The sequence below is a fragment of the Pleurodeles waltl genome, chromosome 7 (genome assembly GCF_031143425.1).
Source record: "Pleurodeles waltl isolate 20211129_DDA chromosome 7, aPleWal1.hap1.20221129, whole genome shotgun sequence".
Taxonomy (NCBI): domain Eukaryota; kingdom Metazoa; phylum Chordata; class Amphibia; order Caudata; family Salamandridae; genus Pleurodeles; species Pleurodeles waltl.
In genome coordinates this window covers 574,946,267-574,967,618 of record NC_090446.1, presented here as the reverse complement: position 1 = coordinate 574,967,618, position 21,352 = coordinate 574,946,267, and the positions used below count along the sequence as shown (strand labels likewise).

At 45.1% G+C, this 21,352-nt stretch overlaps 1 protein-coding gene across 2 annotated transcripts in view; it reads left to right on the top strand.

Annotated features, from left to right (window-relative positions):
• Window positions 1-1,431: 1,431 nt before the first annotated feature.
• CD2BP2 (CD2 cytoplasmic tail binding protein 2) overlaps window positions 1,432-21,352 on the top strand; it is a 56,216-nt gene continuing 36,295 nt past the window's right edge. Inside the window, exon 1 of one of the 2 annotated variants that reach the window (XM_069244370.1) lies at window positions 1,432-1,552. The gene's annotated coding sequence lies outside the window, so the exon portion shown is untranslated. Of the gene's footprint in view, window positions 1,553-1,614; window positions 1,634-21,352 lie in introns of those variants that run through there. The other variant, XM_069244371.1, reaches the window with a different exon arrangement.

Below are 21,352 nucleotides of genomic sequence, written 5' to 3'. Positions count from 1 at the left end.
GTGGATGGAATGCAGAACCAATCAAACATTCAGCCCCAGTCACAGATCTGGGTTTAAGCTATCAATTATTTTGCTCACGATGCCACCCCAGTTTGGCCCCAGCCATATGCAAATCAGTCTTGACCCTGTTCCCCATGGGAAGAGTCCAGCCCGAACTGCCAAGCATCCTGGGACCAGTGTCTGGGTGTCACCCTTCATCAACCAGGCTAGCTTGAATCCAGTGGCAGTGAGCCTGGGACCCACGTCTGGGCATACCCGGCACAATTATGGCGACAAAAGCAAGGAAACACAAATGATGGACGAAATGCAGAACCAATCAAACATTCACCCCCAGGCACAGATCGGGGTTTAATCCATCAATTCTTTTGCTCACCATGCCACCTCACTTTGGACCCCGCCATATGCAAATCAGTCTGGACCCTGTTCCCCATGGGAACAGTCCAGCCCAAACTGCCTGGCCAGGTCCTCCCTCGCATCAAGAGCATTTGTGGTGCATAACGGTGAGTCGCTTCCCAGAGCCAGAAGCACCCACAGATCCTTGGGGTAGAGGTTTGCCCCAATGACAGCCTGCGCTATAAATACACAGGCTGCGCGTGCTCCTTCGTTATGACCGGCCACCTACGAGACCTATTGAGATAATTGCGCAACCTAACAGTACTGCTCGTTCTGAGCATCTGCAACACTGAAGCGTCTAGGCAGTGAATGACGTAGAAATACAGAAATGCATGTACTTCTTCTCTCAGAGTACCTGATAGTTTTACTCTCCTATTTAAGGCACTGGACACTGCTGAGAAGTCTCGGTAGTATCCCTTCCGAATTAAAGTAAAGCAGTTCCGGAGTACCTGATAGACTGGGATCTCTGTGTATGAGCACCACGCGGAACAAACTTTTGACACATGGCCTGACGTGACAGGGGAAAAATCAATTTAGAAACAAAGAGCAAATCAAACCAGTGTCACATAACTAACAGAATATCCAACGTTACTGAGTGCTGGAAATGCCGTACGTCCCTTAACAAAATGCCATCGTAGCCGAGAACTGTAGGGCAGTCACCGATCCGGCCTGAGCCCCAGGAGCATGGATAGCAGCAAAGCCTAAAGGGTCCGCTGACTGTCAATAACGAATAGACTGTGTCAATGACCAAACATCGCTCACTCTGATCCTAACCTCGGTCTCCCATCGTGGTCTAGAGGATTATCTTAGTACAGCCGAAATCCAAACTCAGACCACCCCAAACTAGTACACATCTCGATTCCCCAGACTTAGCGAGGGAGCTATTTCAAAGGAGCGCATGGGCTCACAACCAATCATCACTTTAGAATTCTTTGGAGCATTTTAGAATTGGCTGAGGCGCCACCAATACTCTAATCATAGGTTGCCTAACATCTCACCAGTACCGCCCACTCCCGGAAGACTCCTAGCACGTGTCAAGCCTTAGGATTGGTTGTTATTCGACCCGGAAGTTCTAACATTATGATGAAATCACATCCGTTAAAACTGAAAAGATCAACACACGGCGGACAGTAGGCTGAAGTCACGGACGGACAGTTGTGTAAGTTGCGGAGAGGTAGTGGTCTCCTTAAGCAAATGCGCGGAAATACAGACTGAATATATGTGTCTGCTCTTCGACAAGGTGCTTATTTAGGACGGGTGATGAAAACCCCAATTGAAATACATTTGCAGAGCAGTGTGACTGAATGTTCTTAGACACAGTATGCGACAAAGGGCACGGTTTAAGTGCACTGACGGTTTCGGAGGATCCACAGTCTTTTAATAAATTACTGCTGCATTAGTATTATAATGTGCATTGGTGATACTTTTGGTGTTGTTGTAGTCGGATTGCTGCAGCACTGGGATCCGTTGGTGAAGCCGCGTTGAGAAGAGTTTTTATTTTTTTCGGGGGGGTTGGTACAGGGTGCGTGTGTTGGGGTGCTGTAGAGTTAAGTTAACTGGCTGAAAATATATACGGGTTTCTGTTGCTGCATTTGCAGTTAGATGTTGCTGGCAGAGCCGGACCTTGCTCGGAATGTGCCCTGTGCGGAAAGAGATGTGGCGCCTTCGCATGTGAATCAAGAGACACAGTTGGCCCCTTTTGTGTTCAAAGCTCCGTCCCTGGCTAAACACAGTAGGGGCTGGCCTCCAAACACAAACATCTTTGGTTCCCCGCCCCACACCCACCAAACTTTCCGGAATCGCCCACAGCTTAACTCCGTCACCTTCTTGCCAAATTGTTCGTTGGGCGGACGGGAGGCGGGTGTACAAAATGGAACCGACGAAGTATTAAAACGGCAGGCAGTATGTTAAAATTGAAGAAAAGCACTTCTACACCGATTTACCGAAGCTGAGTGAGAGGGACTCTGCTGTTTGCATGACCTTCAAGGAGACAAATCTAAGCGCCCCTAAGAAGATTGGCATCCTAGTCCCCGGTCTAGGTCGCCCATGACAAAAGCCAACTTGCTGCAGGCTTGTGGGCACCTGTCCCGATAGACAGTATTGAGATAGACCGGGTTACACTGATAAGACCTGTCTAATTGCTTCCCACTCAGCACAAGCATCAACTAGGGATATCACCTCACTTCAAGTCACTGCACCCTAACACACACCAATCGACCGACTTCCGCTACTGGCTGCTGTAGTGGCCAGACTCCCTCCACCCTTTGTGTTGCTTGATATATACTTCTGCAGCCCCTTCCATCGTGCTACATGTGATGCGTCGTCTGCCGACTTCGAAGGGGTGTCTGCATTCCGTGTGAAACGAAAAGCAATTTCTTTGTGGTGCCAGACACCTCTGCTTTCTCACATCCCAGCAGTGCCAAAAAGGCTATCCGCGCCTCACATTTCCTGTGGGAAAGAGGGCGCAGCTTAAGCTGACCTCCAAGTCCATTCATCGCAAAACCACATGGACTACAGCCCTAAAAGATGTAAAAGGGTCCCTGTATATACACAGTTTCAGGATTCAGTGATGTTACTAAGAGTCATGGGATCAGTTAGGCATTGATGAAGGCAAGCTAACATTACACTGGTATTGGATGTGGTCTTTCTTTAGCTGGCTGGCTGCTGCCATTTCTAATACTTTTCTATGGATGACTACCCAGTGAGCACAACGTGTTATTCATTTGCTGACTCCATAGGTATGTCATTTATTAAGTAGAAGAGAACATTTTCTTTATTAAATTGGATCACAAAGGGGCATGGCTTGGAGCATCAAGTTGGTAGTCGTACTCTGAGTGCTTCAGACTCTTCCGTCATCCGCTGCTATCCACAAGACATCAGGATGCTCGTTGTTTTGTAGCTGATCCTAGCTTTGCCTTTGGGCGTGCCCTGCATGCTGCCCACTCACAAAAGGATGTTGAGGCCCCATTTACCGACATGCCGCGACGCTCCTCTTTTCGTCCAATCATAGCTGCCCACATGGGACTAGCGTGGCTGGGCCTGGGAGTGTTGCAGGTTGGGCTGCCGCCCCTCGACTAGATCCGACACTTGAGCGTCCTGCTCGCCCAGTGGATCATGGTGTATCTTCAAAGATCGAGACGCTATCTCGAGAGTGGTCCGCTCTTGCCCAGACCTTAGATGCAGCAATGCCAAGGTGCATATTATTCCAGACTACACCAGAGAGGTGCAGATGCATCACTGTTCGTACGCAGCAGTTAAACAGAAGCTCCAAGGGCTCAACCTCTCCTATGTGGACTGTTATTCTCAACACGAGTTAGAGTTGTATACACCAATAAGACGCACTTCTTTGACAGCCAGAAGTCAGCCTGGACATGGCTCACAGTGGACTGACTGCTCTGCAGGCCAAGCCCCACCCACCTCTAAAGTCTGGGCTCTCTGAATCAGTGACAGCGATCACAGCTCCGAAATCAAAAAGGAACCGATCTCCTCCGTCCACTTATGTCCGAAACCTTTTCCCATCTACAGTACACTCATCTTAGCATCTCACTGGAGTAGGGTGACCACCTGGCACTGAGGCAAATTCTGGACAGGACTGTAAAAAATTCAGGACAAAGGGTCAAAATTCAGGACAAAAATTCAGGACAAAGGGTCAAAATTCAGGACACAAATTCAAGAACAAACGTCAGTTTTACAGACACACGCAAGAGAGGCCATGCCTCACTATGTTGTCAGTGCATTTATTTACTCTTTTTTAACATAGCACTATTAATTCACTGTGGTTAATTAATTTTGTGATTGCCTCCTGGTGTGCTACATTCAGGTGTCACATTATGTCCTTGTTCAGTAGTAAATTAATGCCCTTCACCCAAGGCCATCACCCCTACCCAAATCTACCCGATCTTTCCTGAAGAGAAAGTAACAGCAACATTTTGATTGTTTCTAAACATTTCAAAACCCCTGGCAAACAGTTTGGAAAACATTAAGGTAATTAACCTAATGCTAGTTTAAACAAATTGAACAAAAACATCTGGCTTACCCCAACCGCCCATGGACTTTCAACCTAATTTTTTTTAAAGAGGCAGGGCAGATGGTGTGGGTGACAGTCTCACACCTAATGACAGGATGTGATGTACCCATAACTAGTCTGTAGTCTCACTGCACTAGAGTGTATGTTTGGGACTCTACATTTATCTCAGAAATGGGAGCCCAGACTACCAATCAAAGATAATAAAAGAGTAGGATGAAATGGGAGATGCACGGCAAGTAATTCAAAGGGTTGTTGCTAACAACTGGATAAATAAAGAAGAGAAGAACAAGGTGGGACAATTCCTAAAATCAGACAAGATGGGTCCACCAAGACTATTTGAAGGTATTGGGTACCTGGGGAGTTGCCTGCACACAGGAGCAAAACAGAAGGGGCACTGTCAAGTGGTTGAACAATCAACACCCATCCACCTTGGCAAACTCTTCTGGTGCAATGGTTTGCTGTTAGTGCTTGTGAAGGGTGAGCAGGGGCCAGACCCCTTGCAAGGTTGTGCAAGGCAATTACCCACTTAGTCCATGTCTTTATATGGTTTTGAAATTGAGCAAAAGCCAAACTAGAGATCTGGGTTATCCCTAAGTGTCAAGTACACATAGAATCTTCAAAATATTTGGGATGTAAATTGCACAAACAAAATTTACAAATTTTAAAATTTAATTAGTGTTTCTTTAACATATGGCACTGTTTTCACCTTCATACACAATTAGATCTCAGATTGAACTGGGAACCAGTTACCTTTTGACACCTAATGATTAATATCTACCATTCTTACACTGATTTCCAGGATGAAAGTCTCGGCAGAGCGAACGGTCCCTCCAAGCCCAGTTTGCTTTTTGGTCTTCTCTTCTGCTTTCTGTAGAGGCCATGTGGCACTAGCGAAGATGGTGTGCTACCACAATGATAGTATTATTTTGCAAACCTTCCCCTGCTCGTCCTTCATTCCTTCTTCAGACAGGCCACACATCTGATTTGGTCACTGCTGCGCCATCTGGAGCTCTTTCCACTCTAAAGCTAACTGTGACTGCGGGTGGATTAGATCTTCTGGACTTAGAATGCTTTTATTCAGCTGCAGATGTCCAATGGGTGGCTCACTGGCTTTCTGCCCACCTCCCTGCATGAGATGGGGTTTACCAGTAAAGACTTTTATGGAATGCTTAATGCACTGCTCATCGTTTCCTACTGACCATTCTATGGATCACCATCCGGGGTTATCATGCATGGCTTTCTCTTGCCTTGCCTGAACCTGTAAACTCACTGACACGAAGAAACCCTATGCTCCTGCACTACCTTTGCTAAGCCTTCCCACTCGCACAGGATGGCTGTGCTCAGAGCAACTCCATCAGTGGCATGTTGCAGGTGTCTTAAAATTGGGGACTTTGTTTCTGAACAGTGAGCTACTAAATTTCCAAACCCTTGTGGCAGTCTACCATCTTCACCCCGGTCAACTCCTTACTTACAACCACCTTAAATAATCATTAAATGCCCTATTTCATGTCTGCTACCTAGCACTAACCCTACAAGAGGTGTGCCAGAAGCTCTGTACCATAGGAAATGGTGGCAAACTGATGGAATGGGTGTACAGACCTATCCTGCAACATGGAAACCACTCCAGGTCTTCTTGTCATACTGCCTGGGTGATTCATGTACCAAACCTCTGCAAGATATGGACTAAAATACTGGACTTTCCCCACAAAGTATCCCACAGCTGTCACTTTAGGTAAATTCATAGTGCTTCCTTGTGAATGCATTCTGCCCGTTGCTTGCCATTGGCCTTGTGGTTTGTAACTCACAATTTGTTGCTTTCAATTTGCTGGCTTTATTTGTTTTAGGCTATGCAGCTTGAATTCTTCCCTTCCCTTGCCAAAACCTTATTTACAGTATCCTGCTGAGTGCTCCCTTTCTGTAAACAGGCCTGTAAATCTTGTTCTTATCTTATCATATTTGCTGTGCATTCAAAGAACAAAGTCAAATGTCAGGCTCTGTCTTAGGTGGGAACTTACTGTTTACTTTCCTTTCTCTGACTTCAAAGTGAGAGGATTTATGAAACAATCTTGCTGGATACTGGGGTTAGGAAAGAGTTTTTTCTAATACATGACAACATTTAAATAGACTTCAGAATATATCAGAATTCGAAGTACAAATCAAGCACATTTTTGTTAATTCTGAACTGTGCTGGAAACAAATACCTTTACATGATTAAAACAAATCATTGCATTAGGTGATGCAATTTCCACACATCATAGTCTCTGCACAATATAGTTTGATTTGAAAAACTGTATATCTGTGCAAATGTAATGGTCATTTCAATCAAAAATGTGTTGTCTGTAATGGCAGCGTGTTACTACACCTGAAACAATCTATTCTACGCCACTGTACTCTATACCACTCTGACCACTGCACTCTAGTTCAATTCACTCTACACCACTGCAAGCTGACACTCTGCAACACTGCTCTGGCCGCCACTATACTCTACACCACTCTGCTCTGTACTACTGCATTTTGCACCAATATACTCTATTCCACTGCATTCTATGCCACTCTACTCTGCCCAATGCCACTCTATGCAACTGCACTCTACACCAGTGTACTCTAAACAACTGCACTGCCCTTTACTCTGCACCACTGTACTCTATGCCACTGTTCTCTGTACCACTCTACACCACTGCACTGACACTCTACTCTGCAACTCTGCACTCTACACCACTCTACTCTATGCCACTGCACTCTAGGCACTATACTCTACTCTACACCTCTCTACAATACTCCACTCTGCACCACTCTACACCACTACACTCTATGCCACATGAGTCTACTCTGCACCCTATGACACTGCACCACTCTGCATTACTGCACTCTCTGCTACTCTATTGTATGCCACTCTACTCCACTGCACTCTATGTAACTCTACCCCATGCCACTCTATGCCACTGCACTCTGCGCCAATGCACTCTAAACAACTGCATGCCACTGCCCTCTACTCTTTACCACTGTACTCTACGCCACTGCTCTGTGCCACTCTACTCCACAAAACATCACTGCACTGACACTCTACTCTGCAGTGTTGCACTCTCCACCACCGTACTATACACCAATGTACTATGTACTACTGCATTCTATGCCACTGCACTCTATGCCACTCTACTCTGCATCACTCCACTCTACAGCACTTTGCCCTACTCTGCACCACTCTACACTACACCACTGCACTCCCTGCAACGTGAGTCTACTCTGCAATCTATGCCACTGCACCACTCTACACTACTGCTCTCTCTGCCACTCTATTGTATGCCACTCTACTCCACTGCACTCTATGCCACTCTACTCTGTCCCATGCCACTCCATTCTAAACCACTGCACTCTACGCTAACGCACTCTAAACAACTGCACTGTACCCCACTGCACTGTACTTTGCACCACTGGGCTCTACGCCACTGCTCCTGTGCTACTCTACTCCACACCACACCACTATGCCACTAGCTTTAAGCCATGCTGAACAGCAGCTACGCTGGTGTATAACATGGCTAATGGCTAAAACACATTTGCAAAGCCAATAACTCTTTCGTAGATGAGACCTACTGGCTTTGCCAATGTTTGTTAGTACAATGAGGTACTGAGGTACCTGAAAGAACTGTAAAAAATACAATTACACCATAATAAAGGCTGCTACAAAATGCGCAAATACATTTCGGTTAAATAAAAAAAAAAGCGCTTCTCAAATACAGATTTGAATAATATACAGTTTCTACCTAGTGCTAAAAAAATGTTATAACACTCCATTAATACCACACACTCCACAGCTCACCTTGGAAAACCATTACAATACCTCTCTGAAAGAAATATCTTTGCCACCAGAAAACTTCAAGTGGCTCCTTCCAGTAAATTCAATGCAGGTTTTCAAGCCCCTTTGTATTTGCAGATTTACCAGTTGCCCACATTTGCATGTGTTTAGGGAAGGAGACCCCCTGGCAAGAAGGCCTTTTCTTATCTGTCTGCCCCTCCCTCCCTCAGAGCACAGGAGACCCCCTGCCTTCCAGCTCAGCTGGGGAAACTCCTCTGCCTGTAATTTCGCCCTGCCTCCGTTGCCCTTTAGGTGAAAGGCTAAAATTACGGACAAATACCGTCCGTTAAAGCTTTCATCACGGACAACGGTCAGCAGGGCGAAATTACGGACAGTCCGTGAAATTTACGGACGGGTGGTCACCCTGCACTGGAGTGGCCTGCCTGCCAACTCGGGATGACCTGCAAACTGTGATTGCCGCTCCCCCAACTGAGCAACTGGCAGACAGCGATCTGTCGTATAGTCTCACAATAGGATCCACCAGATTTTCTGACTCCCGACAAAAGCCGGGCACTGTCCCTTGTTACTTACTGAGCATCTTCCTTACTGATGGTTGGCTTTGATCTTGCATTAAGAAGGTGTACACCACCCCAGTCTTGTCATCAAATTGGGTTGTGCATTTGTTTCTAGTTTTTAGGCGGCAGATGCTTCTGGGGTGGAAGTATGGGGGGGTATTAGATGGTTGAGATTACGTAACGTTCTGTTTTTGAGGGGAGTGGTGTTCACTTGTTTTATAATGCTCTTTTGTTTTGCTCCATACTCAGACATACACTTATGCTGCAACTCACATGCCACGATCTAGGTACACTGCCATTCAGTGCACCCACTGGGCAAACGTTCTGAACCATCCTTTCTGCAGGATCAAGTGCCTCCTGCCTCAGATTGGCGCAAGATATCCCTCCACAGACATGGAGTCTTTACGGGAGTGGCCCTGGAACCTTAATGGGTTACCAGACTGTGTGAAGCATACCGAGGTCCTGAGATACATGCACTGCCTCCTTTTTGCTTGAGGAAACCCACCTGTTGGGGAAACTACTGTTCCTTCCTGTGGCACTAGGGATACGACAGGGTCTACCACTATGGTTATTCCCAATGCTCCCAAGGAGTGGTGATCTTGCTCTGATGTTCCTTCCCCATAGCTGTCGATCAGGAGACAAGTGACCACCAGGGTTGTTTCCTTGCTCTTACCGTCATGGTTGAAAGGTGAAACAGTAACCTCATATGTGCTTACGTAGCTCCTGCAGCCCTCGTTGATCGATCCAAGGTACTGTTAGTTCTCCCAGAAAGAATGATGATGATTAGGGGTAACTCCAATGTAGTTCTTGCCCCGGACATGGACTCCACTAGCACACACTCTGCCTCCTGTTGGGCCGGTCCTTGTGCCTGACTAGACCTCTGCCTCCGTCTTTGTGATGTGTGGAGGGTTTGGAATCCCCGTTACCATTAATACAACCACACTTCATCCGCGCACCTTACCCATATAGATTTATATTCATGCCAGCACCCGACTGCCACAAGGTGTTCCGGATCCTTCCACAAAATATCTGATCATTCTCCTTTCCTCCTCCACTCCCTGCTAACGACCCATGCCCCATGTGGCATCTCAGCGCTTGGTACCTCCAGGACGAGTGGTATAAGCAGATGCTGGAAGGGCGAGCAGAGAGCCTACTTCCAGGCCAATGTCTGCTCAGTCTGCTCTTTTGGCAGCTGGGCTCCCGGTAAGGCAACTATCAAGGGGTACTTCAAGGGCCAACATAATTGAGCCTTTAACTATGTCTACCAAATGTATTGTATTAGAGGACTTTAATGTTTACTTTGATGATAGTCCAGACCCTCACACCAAAGAGTTCCTGAACTTCATGGCGGATTTTAATTGGCAGGCATGGCATGGCAGGTCAGCTGCTGGCCGGGATACTTCCCCGTCATGATGACTTGATTTTGTTGATGAATAAGCCGCTTGATTGGACTGACCACCATCTTCTCATCTTTAGTTTGACTAATGTTCAATTCCCTCAGCATGTTAGTCCTACCATGAAACCAGTTAGATACTGGAACCGTATTAAGAGTCAACAACTCGGACCGGCATTGGTATCAGGGTGGGAAGCTGCAAGGAATCTTTCCTTATCGTCAACCAACAGCTTTAATCAGGGGATCAATATTGCAGTTGATCAACTTGCTCCGCCTAGAACCCCTTTCTTTTTAAAAAAGGAAAAAGTTAGTTGCCCCATGATTTACTAAGGATCTCAAGAGCTTACAGAGAAAATATCGCCAACAAGAACGGAGATGGAAGTTAGATCCCAACTCTGAGGAGAAAGAGAAGCTTAGAGCTGTCCTTAGGGCCTATAAAGATGCAAGAATTAAAGCTAAATCTGATTATTTTACTCAAAAAATTAAGGAGGCATCTAATGCCCCTAGAGAACTTTTCAAAAGTGGTACGTTCCCTTACGGTCCCCACTATGCCCCCAGAGCTGGAGAATTCTCAAGAATTTTGCAATAAGGTGGCTACCTTTTAAAAAAAATAAAGTCTTACAAATTTAAGCGAGTTTTACTCATTCTGTGAGGATATCTGACCCATGCGATTATTTAAATAGCACTTTAGACAAGGACTGCCCCATGTTAACTAATTTCCAGCCACTATCACCAGAAAGGATTAAAGAGATCATGATGGGTATTAGATTGTACTCAACGTGGCTTTATGGAAAGCCCATAGTACGGAATCCGCCCTCATTATCACATCAGATACTATCAGCAGACTTGTAGATGAGGGGCAAGGAGCTATATTAGCTCTATTGGACTTATCAGTTGCTTTTGATACTATTTCCCCTCATATTATGGCATCCTGTCTCTATCAAGCAGGGATTAGAGGTACAGCACTAAATATTTTGAAATCTTTTTTAGGAGAAAGATCTATTACAGTAAGTTGTGGAGATTTTAGAGCATCAGCATATCAACTTCTATGCGGTGGGTGTCCCTCAAGGCTCCTCACTCAGCCCCACATTATTTAATCTGTACTTAGCCTCACTGGCCAGACGTATTCGTTCGTTTGGCTTTTTGGCCACTTCTTATGCTGACAATACACAACTAATCATTCCTGTCCCTAAGAACTGGGAGGAAGTTGCAGATCGCTTCTATCACTGTATGAGTGAGGTTAACAGTTGGATGGACTTGAACTGGCTTAAGATGAATGGCGATCAAAGAGAGATTTTGCTTTTTGGCTCTAGTAAGGAATTGTGGAGTTCACGATGGTGCCCATCAGTGTGTGGCAAATTGCCTGCTCTGATTACTTGCACCAGAAATTTGGAAGTCCTATTCGACAACTGCCTATCTTTTAAGTCTCAAGTTAATTCCATCACCAAATCTAGCTTTGGACTCTGAAAATTCTGAAGAAAATTCTTCCTTATTTGCGAAAGGAGCTTAGAATCACAGTGATGTTGGCACTCGTAATTTCTAGATTAGAGTACTGCAATGCTCTAATGCTCAATGTTGACAACACCTCGCTTGGGAAACTCAAATTGATTCAAAATACAGCTGCCCGTTTAATATTAGATCTTCCCCGCTCAGCATCGGCCAGCAGAAGTTTGAAACAATTGCATTGGCTACCTGTTATAAAGCGCATTATTTGTAAAACTTTATGTTTGACTCACACGTCTTTGCATATGCATGGATCTGAATATCTCTCCTCAAGGCTACAATGGTATATACTGAGGCGTCAGCTCAGATCAACAGGAGCCCATCTGGTCCATGTCCCTAGAACTTGTAAGGCTAGATGGGGGATAAAGCATTTTTTGTAGCTGCTGCCAAACATTGGAATTTGCTCCCTTTGATTATCAGGAAGGAACAAAAATGTTTGGCCTTTAGGAAGCAAATAAAGATTTGGCTCTTTCCTCAGTAGTTTGTTTTTCTCCTTTTTGTTTTCCCTCAGACACTTTATCCTCTATTGCTTAGCGCTTCAATGCCATGGCCGGAATGCGCTTTATAAATACAAATACAAAACTCTGGGAACTAGAACAAGCGTGCTCCCAGCACCTCACTTGTCTGTAGGGGTAGAGGCACACCTTGCTGCCGACCCTCAGGGAGATGTACATCCGCAGCTAGGTTTAGTGCCGGAAGAAATATGCTTCCTGTAACTCGCAACTGTGAAACAAATATGGCGCAAACTAGGTTTACGGGTGTGGAAACAAGAATGGCAAACTGCTGTACTGGCTTGCCTCCTGCCCACTGGCGAACAGGATAATACCTGAAATCATAGATGAGCATGGCCAAACTCACCGATCCCTTCATGGCATTGAACAAACATTTGCTGATCAATTACAGCTGCCTACATACAGCGACCCCCAAGTTGGAAGCCAAACTTGACACTAGCTTACTTCACGAAGTGCCCCTTCCTTGCCTATTGCGCTTGGAGATTCAGCTGCTTGACCAGCCACTATCGGCTGAGGGGGTGGGAGTGTCTCTTTCAGCTATGGCCTTCAGGAAGACCCCTGGTTTTGATTGGTTTCCCACAGAATACTATTCCCTATTTCGAGAAATCCTAGCACCTCATCTTCTAATGCTGTACACCGAAGTGGCAAAGACTGATGCCTTTTTTTTCAACTGAGATGAATACTGCCACCATTGTGGTAATTCTGAAGAAACAACCCTGGTCGACCTCCTGCTCTGATTGTCGTCCAATCTCCCCTATTGATGGTGAGGCCAAAATCTTTGCTACAATCCCAGCTGCCCGACTCAAGCCAATCCTGTGCACCCTCATAAATTCTGACCAATGTGGTTTTATGTTGCTAGGAGTAAGAAGTTGCAGAGGTATCTATGTTTTCCAGAATCTTCCATGAACCTTACCTCATCAATTGTTCCGTGAGCTGGATATGGTATTGTCATCACTCCTCTGGCATAGTTCCAGGCCCCGCCTGGCCCGGAGCAGCTGCCAGCTTGCCCATTACAATGGAGGTTTGGGGATGGCCCATCTTTAGCTCTGCTATCTCGCCTCCCAACTTTTGGTGCTCAACGATTGGCTTAGCAGGGTTGGGCTGATTCTGCTTACCGATTGGAATTGGCAACCTTGGGGTTTCTGTGGCTTATGACCATATTGTATGGATCCTTAGTCCCTATGACTCTCCCTGTTGTAAAACAGGTTGTCCTCCTCTCATGGAGGGCCGCTCTACTTTACACCATATGGGACGCCGAGCTCACGCTTCAAACCCCTCCTGTGGCAGGACACTTGGCTGCACGACGTGTCAGCGCTCGAGGGCTTTGGAAAATGTGACCTCATTGGCATAGTGCAACTTGGCGACATGTGGGCTGTGCGCACATGTGCTCTTTCTGGAAACGCCAGGACATCTTTGCACTCACCTCTTCACAATTTTACAACTATTTGCAGCTCCGGCACCCACTTTATACCCATATGTCGTGCTACGCCTCTCCACCCGAATTGAGGCTAAACTCCCCATGGGCCCATTGGGAAGAGGGGGGCATCTCTCAGATTTACTGTTACCTTGTCTTTAATGCTTCCTGGTACACTGGAGCCCCTTAGGGCCCGCTGGGAGGGATGGCTTGGTCCTCTTGAAGACAACTGGTGACATGCTATATTGGTACATAGAGTTATAACAATTTCGTCCAGGCTTTGCCTGGTTCAGACCTACTATCTTTACTGTGCCTACCTCATTCCTCCAAGACTACACCGAGCAGGCCTTCTTCCTGATCCCACCTGTCCTCACAGTTTTTATGCCCCCTTTGACTTCTACCATATGGTATGGTGCTGTCCAGCGGTTCAGAGTTATTGGACTGGTTCAGACCTACTATCTTTACTGTGCCTACCTCATTCCTCCAAGACTACACCGAGCAGGCCTTCTTCCTGATCCCACCTGTCCTCACTGTTTTTATGCCCCCTTTGACTTCTACCACATTGTATGGTGCTGTCCAGCGGTTCAGAGTTATTGGACTGATTTAACAAGAGAACTGACTGAAGTGTTAGGTTGTGATGTGCAACTTTCACCGTTATGTTGCTGCTTGGGGTCCTGGAGAGTTCTGCAGGCTTCAGAGTGGACCGGGTGCTCTTGGGCATGGTCACAATGGTTCCAAATTGTGACCTATCAGCCTGATTGAAAGCTCCTGCTCCCCTACGATAAGGCAGTGACAGGGAGACGTGGACTGGTATGCACTACAAGAGTGACCAGTGTACGAAGCTAGGTTTTATCCATCAAAGCCTTAACGCATCTGGGAGAAATGGCTGGGTCAGTTCTTAGCTTCCTTTGATTACCACGACTGGCAGGCATTTTCTTTATTTCCTCTGGTTAGCAGGGAGTGCTAATTAGAAACGGACATAATAGGGTCGGTTCTAATCAGTAGCTCAGGGCCTTGAGTCTGTTTACAATAATTTACCATCATTTCCTCAGTTTCCTTGATTATATGGTGACAGCTGTGGTCCTGCATTTCAGGCTTACCGAGGGGTGGTGTTGTGAAAGTTGATTTCATGTAGAATAGAACACTCAAATGTCAGTTTCAAGAATATTTCTTTAATCTATAGATTGAACGTTAACATAATACCCACGGGAGAAAACTAGAAATACTTACCACTTGATGTGTAAATATAATCCCAGTCTGTTTTACATTCTTTATTGCAGGAGTCGTCATGATGGGTCGTAAGGCCATTCCTGATTTTTAATATAAATAGGATGTTTGTAATTCACACTTGGATTATGTCAATGCATATGTATTACTGGTTTTAAACCCAAACTCTAACATAGGCCTTGTGGACCAGTGTTGCACACCCCTCCTGCAGAGCAACACAACATATGTGGCGGATCCTGCCAATAAGCCAATAAGATAAATGACCCCAGAGTGCTATGGAAATGTTTGGAGAGTCCTATCACTATACAAAGGCTGGTTAAAAATAGCAAGCACTCTCAGAAGCTGGCTTTGTGATTTGAGCCTTTCACGAAAAACTACTATCATCATAACCAGCTAGTTTGGGGACACAGTGCACCTTTGAGTGCTTGACTGGTCTAATTATACTATATTTTGATATCTGCTAGGAATGCAAGGGTAACTTTAGAGGCTTGTCTTCTGCTGAGGATTTTTGAGAGGTCCATTCAGGCTCACCAATTGAAGATCCAAAGAAGCTTGAGGCTAACTGGAATGTTTGAGGTGAAAGGCTTTCAATTCTTATCAGTGTTGTGGCGTTTCCTATGCTCGCCATGGGTTAGTAATTAGTTGAGTGTTCAATATCAAACCTTTTTGGGAATAAATGGGTGTTGTGACTTTCTGGTAGGGTTAGAGATACTAGACCACCTTCATGCACTCATTTGGGAGTCTTAGTCGTACTGGTTTTCTTGTTGCTTTTTGAGAAGCCTACTTGTTTTTGGGCCTAACAGATAACTTCTAGGGAACTGCCATGTGTGTTTGGAAAGTCGATTCAATGGTGGTTTCCTTCATTCTCACGACACATTTAGCACATAGTTTGGTATCTCGAAGAACAAGTGGACCTCTATTTCCTCTAAAGTGGACAACAGAGGCTGTAAAAGCTCAACACGAGGAAATTGGTAAGGGATGTCCAGAGGAGTGGAAAATATTTAAGTTGCTCTTTGTGCAGTGGAGTAAGTTCCCTAGGCTGGCATCCTGTATGTTGTTGATCCTGTTGCCCTGCATGCACTCTGCAACTTTGGCAGGTACTTGCTCAAAATGGCATTGCAGCAGTTGGGTGAGAGTGGTAAGGTGTTCCTGAGGTTGGCCACTGGCTCCTCACACTGGGAATGCTTCTGGTTCTCAGTGCAGGGCCATGTAAAAACAAGTCTGCATGAAGTCTTCTTGAAAGGGGATATAACTCTGTGCATCAACAAAGATCCAACAGAACAAAGATTATGAAAGTTCTACAGTGGATAAATGACAATTCTCACAAATTCTTGCAACGTAGTATGCGTCAAAGAAAAGCCTCTTGTGATTTCCCCAATCTCAAATAATTTGTATAATATAATTTACTTTAATTCCCTGATGTTATGTAGGAACAACTAGAGAACAAAGAACCAAGGATTTCATCTAAGTAGACATTGGCCTAGTTGCAATGGGAGGGCTTTATGACCTCAGGCCCTTTTTTAGATTAACAATCTTAGTTCAGTATGTCATGGGCAGAATGGGATAATAGGCTTGAGAGCATTATCTTTTCTTCTATTTATGGGTGATGCTGTCATTTTAGCACAAATCCCTAACAACCTTAAAATCTTGGTTAACGCCTTTGCAAGTTTTATGAATTATCTTGATCGCAATCCCAACATGTCGAGGCCCTGTGTTATGTCCTATGGCAGGAAAATCTCTAGAATGTGATCTATCTCTATCAATAACACAGTTCTTAGCAGTATCCCTCAATTTCCTTAGGGGTAGTTTTTATCAGTCATTAATTGTGGTTACCCTGTTTCAACCAGGCATATCAAATTCTTCCAATCCAAACCTCCCTAAGTTATCAATGCATGAATATAGGCAATAAGCCATTTGTTCCACTCTTGCAAATATATAAGGCTCAGTGTGTACCAATTGTTAGATTTGATGCCTAGGTTTGGAGAAACACTAAAAGCACTGTTTTACAATTAGAAGAAAACAGATTTATCACTTTTTTTTCTCTCATTACTTCTGAGTTCCTCCCATTATTTTTGTCACAAGGAGTTTGGTTTAGGCCATGGGTACTCACAAACATTTTCCCAGGGGCCAAAATGTTAGGTTGGTGGTGTACTAAGAGCCGCACTGGTGACACCAGGTGGTGTGCGTGTATGTGGGTGAGTGGGGGGGGGGGGAAAGGTGGGCAAATAGTTGGGTGTAGGGGAAGTGAAGTAGGTACATCCTAGTGGATGAATCTAATTGAACATTGTGGAACCAAAAAAAAACAGGAATCCATCCCGGCTTTTCTTCTTGATCAAATTGTGTGATTCTTGGCAATTCTTTTATTTCCCTTCTTTTTCTTCATTATCACATACAAAAGGACCTCGACATACATGACTTCAGGCTGCGCTCTGTACAAAAATGCATCCTGTGTTTGATTTAATAAGCTATAATGTTGCTTGTCAATAATAGAAGCCAAGTCACCCAAAGGGTGCACATTACAACTGGTTTGCCTTTTAGTTCACATTTGGCACTGTTGTCAGGGTGGGGGAGCAATTCATGTTAGAAAACTTTCAAAAAAATACTTCTCATTGCACAGATATAATCCGATGTGCTATGGTGAAACGGTTGTACATGCAAATGAATCACACTTGTTGCATTTTAAAGACATTATCATATTTTTACACGTATGCTGCAAGATGACTTTATAAATGAAGGTGCTGCTAAAGTTAAATGGTGCATGACACCTGTGATGCTTATTCTCTTAAACTGCAATGAACCTTTAAATAAGGTCTGTCCCTTTATTTAACATATTTTTAAAGTTAGTGCTGAGTTAACAACATTCCCATGCTGCTGTTGACTAGGGGGCCTAATATAAAGGTCAGGAGGGACGCACTTTTAAGTATCACTGGTCTAGGCCATTGGATGATCATATTAAAGTGGCCCTTCCTCTTTTATTGATTTTCATCTGGTTAAAGCCCTACACCATACTTAGCCAGAGGATTATTTTGGATTGCTTAGATAGTGAGCACTATAAGAAGTAACCTTGGCTTGCCTATTTTAACAAACACAAAACATGATCTGGGCAGACCTATGTTTAATAACAGTCGGTCTGACAATGATGGGAAAAGCATATCTTCTTGGAGGGCAGATGGTTGGACAGCATCCAGAGTTAGTCAAACCATCTCTATGTCACTTAGCCGTATTGCAAACCTGCAGTGGAATCGAACCATATATTTTGTCTCCACAATTCATTAGAACAAACGCTCTTGGCTAGATTTTGAATTGACACTATTTGTCAATTTTTGTGCTTCCTTTTACGCCAATATTGTACTGCAAGCATTGGTGTCCCTGTGATGACTGTTTTGCTCAATCTATTTTTTTGTAGTTATTATTCATTCTTTACTGAAAATCTTTTAATGCCTGTTACTAGGTAGCACAATTTACCAGATGCAGGCTGAGCTGGCGCTCTGTTATTTATGTCTGATTATGGCACTTGTCTTGCTTTTGGACTGTTTGTAAAACTGGCATGCATGCTTGCATCTCCATGATGTTTTAAGTATTTGTGTATTTATTGTATTCTGTGACTTTTGTGATTTATTTTTGTATAATCAAATACATTTTTTATCTATATCTAATCTCCTTTGCTCTTTTGCAGTCGAAATTATGCTCTCCACATCCTCCCAAGGACTATTCCAGTCACTTAAATGTTATCCTTCAAATAGCAGGATGATTAATTCTTTAGGCAAAACAAAATCTTGCCGCAATTATCCATAAACTTCTTTCTCCTGAGGGTTGCCTATTCACTGTTGAATCTATGTATTGCTCCCTTTTTATTTGTGCAAAGACAATATGCCTTCCTTGGGTATCTTTCTGGGCCAGTGCCTACTCACTTTAAATCTGCCCTTTCTTTCCCTCCTTTTTTTCCCATTCCCTTCCCTAATACCTCAAATTAGTCACAAGCTCTCAATTATTTTAAATAATTGCATAGATGTCAATTTTATGCCCAACATTTCTTCCCTTTACGCTACCTTGGCAGAATATTTTTCCATCACTTCCATCTATTGACTGCATTTATTTTTTAATCCTTTTAATTTTAGGCAACCTGTGCAGTGGCCAGTTTAGTGCAGGCTAACTCTTTCGAGCTTTGTTCTAACTAGGAGGCAGAGAGACTGAAAGTCAAGATGTAGCTTCATGCCCTGAACGCACTAATTCAGTGGTTCCCAACCTGTGGGCCGGGGACCCCTGGGGGTCCGCGAAGACTCCTCAGGGGGTCCACGGCTGCTTAAAACATTTAATAATATTAGGTCCCAGCTATCAGTAATGACTCCTCGGGGGTCCCCGTGTTCCAATAATGATTCAGTGGGGGTCCCCGGGCTCCAGTATTGATAAAATGGGGATCCACAAAAGTCAAAAGGTTGGGAACCACTGCACTAATTGATTAATTTAAGGTGTAGCTGTTGATACTGTTGAGCACAGGGCCTTTGTTTCAATCACATTTCAGGGTGAATCAGTTCATATGAACAATTCAATATTCTAACAGTCTGTCAACCAAGAGAGGCCTTCATGGTCAATCAGTCAGTCAATCAAGAATTTGTAAAGCGCAGTACTCACCCGTGAGGGTGTCAAGGTGCTGAGGAGGGGAGGGGGAGGTGCTGCTACAGCTCAAACAGCCAGGTCTTGAGAAGTTTCCTGAAGGTAAGGAGGTCTTTGGTCTGGCGCAGCTTGGTGGTAAGAGTGTTCCAAGTTTTGGCTGCGAGATGCTAGAATGTAGTTCTGCAGATGCGTGGGACATTTGCGAGGGTGAGGTCGGCGGAGCGGGGATGCCGGGTCGGGTGTAGAAGGAGAGTCGTCTGTTGAGGTATTCTGGTCCGGTGTTGTGCAGTGCTTTGTGAGCGTGGGTGAGGAGTTTGAAGGGGATTCTCCTGTTGACTGGGAACCAGTGCAGGATTTTCAGGTGGCCTGTGATGTGCAGTGGCGGGGGATGTCCAGGATGAGGCATGCAGATGTGTTCTGGATGCTTTGCAGCCTCTTCTGGAGTTTGGCTGTGGTTCCTGCGTAGAGAGCATTGCCGTAGTCCAGCTTGCTGCTTACGAGGGCTTGAGTGACTGTTCTTCTGGTTTCGGTGGGTATCCAGTTGTAGATCTTTCAGAGATTGCAGAGGGTGTTGAAGCAGGAGGAGGAGATGGCGTTGACTTGCTGGGTCATGGATAGTGAGAGGTCCAAGATGAATCCTAGGTTGCGTGCGAGGTCGGTGGGAGTCAGAGTGGTTTAGAGAGTGGCAGGCCACCAGGAGTCATCCCATGTAAAGGGGGTGGAGCCGAAGATGAGGACTTCAGTCTTGTCGGAATTGAGTTTGAGGCAGCTGCCCTTCATCCATTCGGCGATGGCCTTCATTCCTTCGTGGAGATAGGCCTTGATGAGGGAGAGGATCAGGTGGGTGTCGTCGGTATATGAGATGATGTTGAGGTGTGGGATCAGGCGATGTTAGCGAACGGGCCATGTAGATGTTGAAGAGGATCGGGCTGAGGGACGAACCCTGGGGTACGCCACAGATGATTTCAGTGGCCTTCGAGCGGAATGGGGGAGGCAGACTCTGTGTTCTGCCGGTGAGAAAGTAGGTGACTCAGTCCAGGGCTCTGTCGCGGATTCCAGCATTGCTAAGGCGTGAGCATAGGGTGTGGTGGCAGACGGTGTCGAACACGCCTGAGAGGTCCAGGAGGATAATGGTAGCGGTTTCGCCGCTGTCCAGTGTGGTTCTGATGTTGTCATTGCCGGCGATGGGGTCCGTTTCGGTGCTGTGGTTGCTGCGGAATTTGGATTGGGAAGGGTCCAGGGTGCGGTTCTCCTCGAGGAAGCAGGTTAGTTGTCTGTTGACAGCCTTCTCGATGACGTTTGCCGGGAAGGGGAGCAGGGAGATAAGCTGGAAGTTCTAGAGGTCCTTTGGGTCGGCTTTGGGTTTTTTGAGGAGGTTTTTGATTTTGGCGTGTTTCCAGCTCTTCCTAAATCTAATTGCCCTATAAAAGAAATCTACTTGTCCCTTTGGTGCCATGTACAGCAACTACACATTATGGCAGGGCTTGAATGCTAGCAATTCCCTTGTTTTGCCATATTTCTCCAGGTCTACATACTGGGGATGGAGGCAGCGGTAAGCAAACGTTTCAGGATTGGAAAGCCCTTTTGAGTCTGTGCAAACTTACTACTTTGCATGTTTGTGGGTTTTCACAAGCTCTTTCCTAATCTTTTCCAAAACTGGAAAAGGCTGAAAATGTAATATTGAAAAGGGCAGAAGTAAAACTTTAAGTTGTTAAAGGGAAAGTGAACTTCTAAACGTTCAACGTATTTTCACATGAGCAAATCCACACGTGCATATTTGCTTGTGCTAAAATGCAGGTCTCAAGTATTTTCTAGAAGTACGAGTTCCTAGTCTACTACTATAGATTTATGTGAATTCATGAAATATGTACTAATGCAAAGACGTATGGGTACACTTTTGT